At 39.4% G+C, this 8,117-nt stretch overlaps 1 pseudogene; it reads right to left on the bottom strand.

Moving 5' to 3' along the window:
* Positions 1-5,802: 5,802 nt before the first annotated feature.
* On the bottom strand, positions 5,803-6,736 carry LOC101714314 (olfactory receptor 2L13-like; annotated as a pseudogene).
* Between the last annotated feature and the right edge of the window lie 1,381 nt (positions 6,737-8,117).

Here is an 8,117-nt window from a genome sequence, read left to right as displayed (position 1 = left end):
AAAAATATCTTATGTATGAATAAGTAAACACGACCACTTTGTAGTTTATTTTCTACCAATTTTGAATGCATTTGTTTTCTGCTAATCTGTTTTCAATAAGAATTATTTTTAAAATAAAAAGCAAATTATATATCTGAAGTTGCATACTGGATAATAATTTTACTATGATCACCTTGCAATATTTTTCAATTTTTTTATACCAACAATAGAAAAAAATATGTTCTGAATGAGAATATCTAATCAGATGCTATATGATTTCTCTCTTTCTGTCATTATTTTAGAACTTTAAGTACTTTGTACCAGATCCTTCTACTTTCACGTTAATAGAGTGATTTCTCATAGGCCTTATGAGAGATTCTGTAGTCCTTACTCTGGATGGCATTTGACAGAGCCATGCTGCTCATAGTGGAAAGAATCCTAAGGGAGGGACCAATGAGAGGACTGGGCGTTGCCAACAGACATCAGAGATAATGAGAAGTCAATTATAAGATGCACAGGTCAATTGTTTAATCTAGGGGCAGGAATTAGGGATAAAAATCCCCCCTTCCATCCTCCCCCATGCCCAGCACACTGTACTGATACCCATGCAGCCACTGCTGTGTATATATTAGACAAGTTCTGTCCAAGCAGGTTTGGTTTTCCGCTCGCTGCTTGTCTGGTCTCTATGAAAATGGATTGCAGAAATACATCTGTGAACCAGTTTTATTCACTGATATTGCTTCCTTATCATTTCCCTAATCAGGTCTGACCATGACATCCTGTAAAATGTTTCAGCATAGGGCACTTCCTCCACAGAGTGCTAATGCCCTCCAGCAATGACAAGAACAGAAGAGTGTTACTCTGGAGCGGTAGCAGGGAAGGGAAGTGCAAAGTCCCCAAGGAATTTGGAAGATCCAGATAAACTTAAACTATGAAGCCATCCTGTTGAAATAGCACAATGTACCATTAAGGGACTGAAATATAAAGAGTTTTGTGTTCAAAATTACTAGTTATATATTACAATTGCAAACAACATTGTGCTATTCTCAATATGCATACTATAACTAGTAACATTTTATCATGTGGTAGGTTTATTAATTTTAAGACTTGTGTGGCTTATTTTCCTCCAAATTTACTTACCAGATCATACAAAGTTTACTTTGAGAACCTTCCTTTTCAATCTGTAAAACTGAAAGTGGAATCTCATTGTTAGAAAATGTGACAACACTAGTAACTTAGGAGAGTTTAATACAAGGATCATGGTGATTGTGTTTCTGGAGTTTTGAGGAATGTGTTCACCTACAGAAACACAGGGATAAGTTCTGTTATGTAACTACAAAAACACACTGTTTGGAGATGTTCATTCTCATGGAGCATTTTCTTTGAGAGTCACCAAAAATGTGACTCTCTACATAAATCATTTTCCTTTTAATCTGAACTTGAACTTAAAAATTTGTGTAAAGGTGTATTTAAATTGTTGGGAATCCAACCCAAGTTCTGGTAGGCAAGGTTTCTACCACTGAGCTTTACTATACTGTACATAATTTTTATTGTATACGATTTTATTAACATTTTGCTCATTGTATCCACATTTGTGGTAACTTGTGAATTTTTTTTAAAAAGGGCTCATTTTGGAGACAAGCTTCAAATCTCATTTATGTTTTCTAGCATTGCATATTAAAGTAAAAAGAAATTCATTTAAAAGTTTTATTTTTTGAAATTGGATTATGGAACTCTTTATAGCGAATAATATTTTACATATGAAATGATCATTGGTTTTAATTTTCAAAATGTTAAAAGGTATTTCAATTATCTCTCTAGTTTTGACATACAGATGTCCCTTTTATCATGCTGTAGTGTAGGGGACAGGGGAAGGGGACGTTACCAGAACCTCTGCAGTGAGTCCTGGTCTCCTGCGAGCCACGGCAGCACACGGCGAATTACAGGAAAGGTAGAAAAACGAGACCGAGAAGAAGCTGAACTTTGGGTCTGATCAGTGCTGCTCTGGGCGGCAAAGACAAAGCCCCCAGTTTACCATACCTTTTATTCAGTACATCGGGAGAAACAAATGTAACAGATGACTTGCAGAGAGTTCAATAGTTCACATTGGGGTAAACAAGATGTAACGGAAGGCTTGCAGAGAGTTCAGTACATCTCGGGCAAACAAGATGTTCATCAGTCCAAGAACAACGAGGAACTGAGCAGATGTTTGTTCTCCCAGGATGTTTCTTGTCCTGGAGAATCACAGCATCACTGGATCACTGAAGTCTCAGTTGTGACCGGAGGCCAAACTGGAGTTATTCTGTAGCTGGGCTGTAGGCAAGAGAACTAGGCTAACCAAATGATTTATCCCTAGAATTATGTAGCATTGCTCCCAACACTGTAGTAATTTTTAAGGCCATAAATTCTGAAATTAATAATTTTTTATAAATCCTGGTTACTTTTTCTTGCAATGATCATACATGCACATTTATTTTGTAATAATTTAATGATAATGTGTCATCCCTAAACTCCCAGTCATTTCTAGTCAGGAAGTGAGTGCTGTGTAGACCTTATAGGAGTGGGCTCAGAACAGCTGAGAATTCACTTCCATGGCTGCTCAGTGCTGCTGCAGTGAGGTCTCTGCCCTCTCACCGGGAAAGATTCACATTCACCCTTGTGTTCCACCTGCTGTTGCTGCTGTGATCACTAAACTAATGAAAGCCCTGTTTGATGCAACCACTCCCTGGGAATGCCACAGTGCCACACTCTTCCAGGGTAAATGTATGTGTACATGAGGAGGACACACCAGTTTCTATTTTACTTGAGAATAGATGTGAAACTCTGCTGTTGGACCAAAACTATTCTAATCCCATCACTCTGTTCAGTCTTTTGGTTTCATGTCTGCTCTGGTGTAGGGAACAGGGGAAGGGGACATTACCAGAACCTCTGCAGTGAGTCCTAGTCTCCTGTGAGCCACAGCAGCACACGGTGAATTACAGGAAAGGTAGACAAATGAGACTGAGAAGAAGCTGAGCTTTGGGTCTGATCAGTGCTGCTCTGGGCGGCAAAGACGAAAGCCCCCAGTTTACCACACGTTTTATTCAGTACCTGGGGAAACAGATGTAACAAGTGAAATATAGTTCAGTACTTCACATTGGGATAAACAAGGTGTAACAAAAGGCTGGGGAGCAGTGGAAATCTAAAAACAATGAGGAATTATGCAGATGAAGATTTGGTTCCTCCCTGGTGTCTCCCACAGGTGTGGTCTTGTTCTGGAGATTGCAGCATCCAGGGATCACTGTGGTCTCAGTTGTGACCAGAGGCAAAAATGCAATTATGTCTAGAATGTCCTAGCTGGCCTGTAGGCAGGAGAACTAGGCCTACTCAAATGATTTTTCCCTAGAATTATGTAGCATTGCTCCCAACACTCTGGGACACAATTATTAAGCGTTTCAGTATGCCAAGAGCAGAGTCTGTAACTGAACACTTGACTCTTTCAACTGTGGCACCCTGGGCATGTCCCCAGGTCACATGACATGAGGCCAGTTCTCTAAAAGATGGAATACTTGTGCAGGAAGGGAAGCAAGTTATACAAACATGGAAAATGAAGGGAAATTCAGATGTCAAAATTCTAACTTTGCAGTCATGGTGTTAAATGAGTGTGATTATGAGGTCATGAGGGAGATTTTTACAGTGAGTGGCCTTGTTGGTGTGACTTTATTTGAGCATGGTTCAGAAGCCTTCAGAAAGGGGTTACAGGAAGAGTTTGGAAAGGTATGTATGCACAGGCTCCAGAAGCCATAGAATGCTGCCAGTAATGTTTGATGGGTGATGCTGGTCAGAGCTCAGGAGATAAGAATGCTGATAAACAACAGGCACAGTGGAGGTCAGGCTGAGGAGTTTTCAGATGGAAACAAAGACTCCAGTGGGAGTTACAGCAGAGGCCATTACTCTTTGGCAGATAATTTGTGTACATTTTTACCATGTATTGAGACCTTGAGGGAGACTGGGATTAAAGATTGTGGACTACATAATCTAAAGGAGAAAATTTCAAGGCAGTTCTTCATTGAAGCTGTGGCATGATTACTGCTGGCCACTCTCAGCCTGAAGAACAGTGAGAATCAGGAGCAAAAAGCAGAGAAGAATGATGTGCATCTTGGACAGAAAGGAAATGCCTATAAAGTTGAGGCAAAGGCAGTGTGATTTCTGAAAAAGAAGCCACATATTCAGCATCAAAGAATAGGAAAGATGGCTTGAAGACATTTCAGAAATTGACCAGACCATCCCCACTGTAGGCTCAAGGGTGGAAAAAAGTAAAGTCCTTTAAAGACTTAATTTTGAAAGGAAAATATTAGGATTTACTGCTCACTAGAACAGCACTTCCTAGTAAAGTATTGCATCAAGATCAGCCATTCAGACACTTGGAAGCTGCAGAAGCCATGGTCCAAATGGGAGCAAGCAAGGTCAAACTGGGAGCAGATCTTTGTGCAAACCACATTGCCCTGGATTTTCAGGAGCTCTGAATGCAAGAGGTACTGAATCACAGAGGCTTCCACCCTGATTTTAGAAGAAGGCTCTGGAGCACATGTCTCACCACAGCTTGCTGTGCTTGCTGGACATGCAGCTATATAATTGAATGAATGGCCTGCTGGGTTTTGCTCTTATTTGCTTTGATTTTTTTTATATCTCCCTATTACCCTCTTTGAAAGTAGAAAAGTTTACTCAGTCATGTTGTAGATTGGAATTATATAATTTTTTTCCACATTTTACAGAAATGTTCACAGATAAGAGCTGCCTTGAGTCTCAGAAGAGACTTGGGCTTGGGCTTTTGAAAAACGATATTTTTGAGGCTTTGAGGAATAGATGTTCTGCATTTCAGGTTGAATACCTGATAGGTAGAATTATAAACTTGCGATTGTCTATTTGCACATTAAATGTAGTTTAAGATGTGTACAAACTTGGGTTTAAGATGCTATTAAGAGTTGTGACCATCAGTGGACTAAGAAATGCCTCACAGATTACAGAAGTTCACTCCTGGGTGTGTCCAGGTGTGTCAGGGAGGTAACCTTGGGTAGTATATAAGGTCCTTCACCTATTTTCTTCTCCCACCATTCCAGTGTCTGCTTTCATTCCTCCAGGAAATCTCTCCACACCACCTACAGTTAAATGCTGGCTCATTGCAAGTCACTATTCAGGTCAGGACACTCTCCTGGGTCCCTTTCAACTGAGCAGGGTAAGTGTGATCCTAAAAGTTCAGCATCCACTGTCTCCCTTCTCTTGTGCTCTGGTTTGATCTGTGCAGTCACCATTTCTTGGCTTCCATGGTGTGAGCAGTTTTGCTCAAATCATTTTCTTTGAAATACGGTAGATGCTGGCTACATGTGGATTTTCATATTTGAAATATGGACAGTACAAATTTTAATATATTCCAGCAAGAAACATACACAAGAATGATGAAATAGAATAAAAAATATACTAGCAGAATATTAATTTCACATTAATTATATAGAAAACACAATGTCAATATAAGCATAATGCTACATAAGGACACTATGTGCACAAACATATGATATGATATTTAATTATAATTGTAGATATACATTAAAACATTCTTTTAATATTAGTATGATTACAATATCATTTTGAATAAAAATTACTACAGTATTATGGAGTAATTAACATATTATTTAAACTAACACTGTGTTTTAATGTGTCACTAAAGATTTTGAGTCACACAGGTGCATCCTACCATGTATTTATCAGACATCACTCTTGCATAGTGTATGGCTAAGCAAAAAAAAAAAAAAGAGAAGTAAAGGAAGCAAAGTAGGGCCTGCAGGATCATTTGTTCTTGGAAAATAATATCCCAAACACTCTTTCCATGGTCCCCAGCACCTCCTTGTTCCTCAGACTATGGATAATGGGGTTCAGCATAGGCATGAGGATAGTATAGAAGACAGTCAAGACCTTATCTTCCACTGGGGAGTGCAGAATCCTGGGCCACATAAAGTGAAGACAAAAGGAGCATAGTAAAATGTCACCACTGTTAAAAGTGTGGAGCATGTGGTGAAGGCCTTTTTCCTTCCCTCTTTGGAGTGCATGTGGAAGACAGCAAAAAGGGTGCTTCCATAAGAAGCACTGATGCCAAGGAAAGGGAGAAGGAGGAACAGGCTGATGCTCACAAACACCATGTACTCATAGACCCAGTGTGGACACAGGCGGGGCAGCATGGCTGGGACATCACAGAAGAAGTGATCAATGGCCCTGGACCTGCAGCAGGGAAGATGAAGGGCATAGGCTGTTTGTGCCCGGGAGTTGATGGAGCCCAGCATCCAAGATCCTGCAATCATCTTTGCACACATCATTTTACTCATGTGGATGGGGTCATGGAGAGGGTGGCAGATGGCTACAAAATAGTCATAAACTATGGAGGCCACGAGTAGCCCTTCAGAGCATGCCATGGTCAGGAAAAAGAAACTCTGCACCCCACACCCCAGGAAGGAGATGCTCTTCTGGCCAGAGAAGAAGTTGACCACCATGTTGGGGACAGTGGTAGAGATGTACATCAGGTCCATGAGGGAGAGCTGGCTGAGGAGCAGGTACATGGGTGGGTGCAGCAGGACATCTACATGTATGAGGTGAATCATGGCCGAATTACCCATGGAAGTGAAGTAGAACATGAAGATGATAAACAACAGAGAAGTAGGCCACTCTGATTAGGAGGAAACAGCTTTAACAAAAGAAAATCATTTGAAGTTTGGTTCCATTTATCCATGAAAATATTCTTTAAATTCCTTAAAAGAAAAATAAAAATACAACCACTAAACATAATTATGAAATGAAACAGAAGAGTAGAATTTAAAAAGTTTAAAATTTAAAACATTTTACTAATGTTTCAATAGAATGAATTGTTTTTCCTCCAACACTATGCTGTTTGTTAATTTGAACTTAATATCTGAATTGAAGGTTGGTTTTCTGATTGTTTCTCATAATCATCAGAAAAATATATATATATATACATATTATAAAGCCTAGAACTATGGGTAGTAATCATCAATTATAGGCCTTCCTTCCTTCCTGGATGACTCTTGGCTAAGCCAGTACTCAGGATCACTACTAAGTCAGAGATCGAGGAATGGGAATCCCTAGTCGCTTCAATTCAGTATGGTGTATCTACAATAGCAACTCGTGTGTGACTCAGAATCTTCTGTGTACAGAAATTCTCAACAGTAAAGGGAAACCTTGTTCCCCTTTACTTTTAAAAATTCCTTATGTTTCCCATTCTCATGACCAGAGCTTGATAAATCTTGATCCTCTCTTGGATTTTCTACCTAGCACATTCTTTCAAGACTTTCTTCTGACCTTTGTGAAATGTGTGAAGTGTGTGCACCACCAAATTCTGTCCTTGATCTGTCAATGTAGGGTATGTCCTACAAGATCAGCCCTACTTTTAGCGTATTATTTCAACATGCTGTTACTCCTAATGTTTCTATTTTTGAAGCCCTAAAATCTCAAATTTATTTCCATAGATTTGCATGCACAATTTTTCTTTTTTTATGTAAGAAATTTATACCTGATGAGGGTGATACATCTCATACCATTTATTTTTCTTCATTTTTTCACAGCTACAAACTATAAGTACTATAATGATGGAACTATGACATGGGTATGTGTATTAAATAAAACATAGACCCATTTTTCCTTATCTGTATATATAGGAATCTCAGAGATCCATAACATGTGTGTACTGTTCTTACACTGACTTCATTTGTTATCATCCTTCCACAGCACAGATTCTGAAAATTTGGCATGAATAGCTTCTTTTCCCAAGTATTAAGAGTACTATTCACTAATGGAAAGAAAAATTTTCTGAATTACAGTTTGGGCTGGAATAAGACTGGGACCTTTGTGGTGGTTTAAGTTTCCAGTATTTCTAGTAATTGCTGGGTGAATGCATTCTGTTCCACTTGTGTGATTGCTATGCTTCTGAAAAGATCATGCCTGATTCCCTATGTCTGTCTAGGTCTCCACCTGCAGACACAGGAGCTCTGTGTGAGGCAGAACTCGGGCCCAAGGCAAAGCTGCTCAACTAGAAATGGAAGGGGGAGCAGTAGCACACTCTTGATGCATAATTCTCCTACTCAGATCTAATTAGT

The sequence above is a fragment of the Heterocephalus glaber genome, unplaced genomic scaffold (genome assembly GCF_053883595.1).
Source record: "Heterocephalus glaber isolate CG9 unplaced genomic scaffold, H.glaber_assembly_v1.0 deba00001831, whole genome shotgun sequence".
NCBI lineage: Eukaryota > Metazoa > Chordata > Mammalia > Rodentia > Bathyergidae > Heterocephalus > Heterocephalus glaber.
Note: the sequence above shows the minus strand (reverse complement) of the source record. Positions and strands in the feature narration are given on the sequence as shown.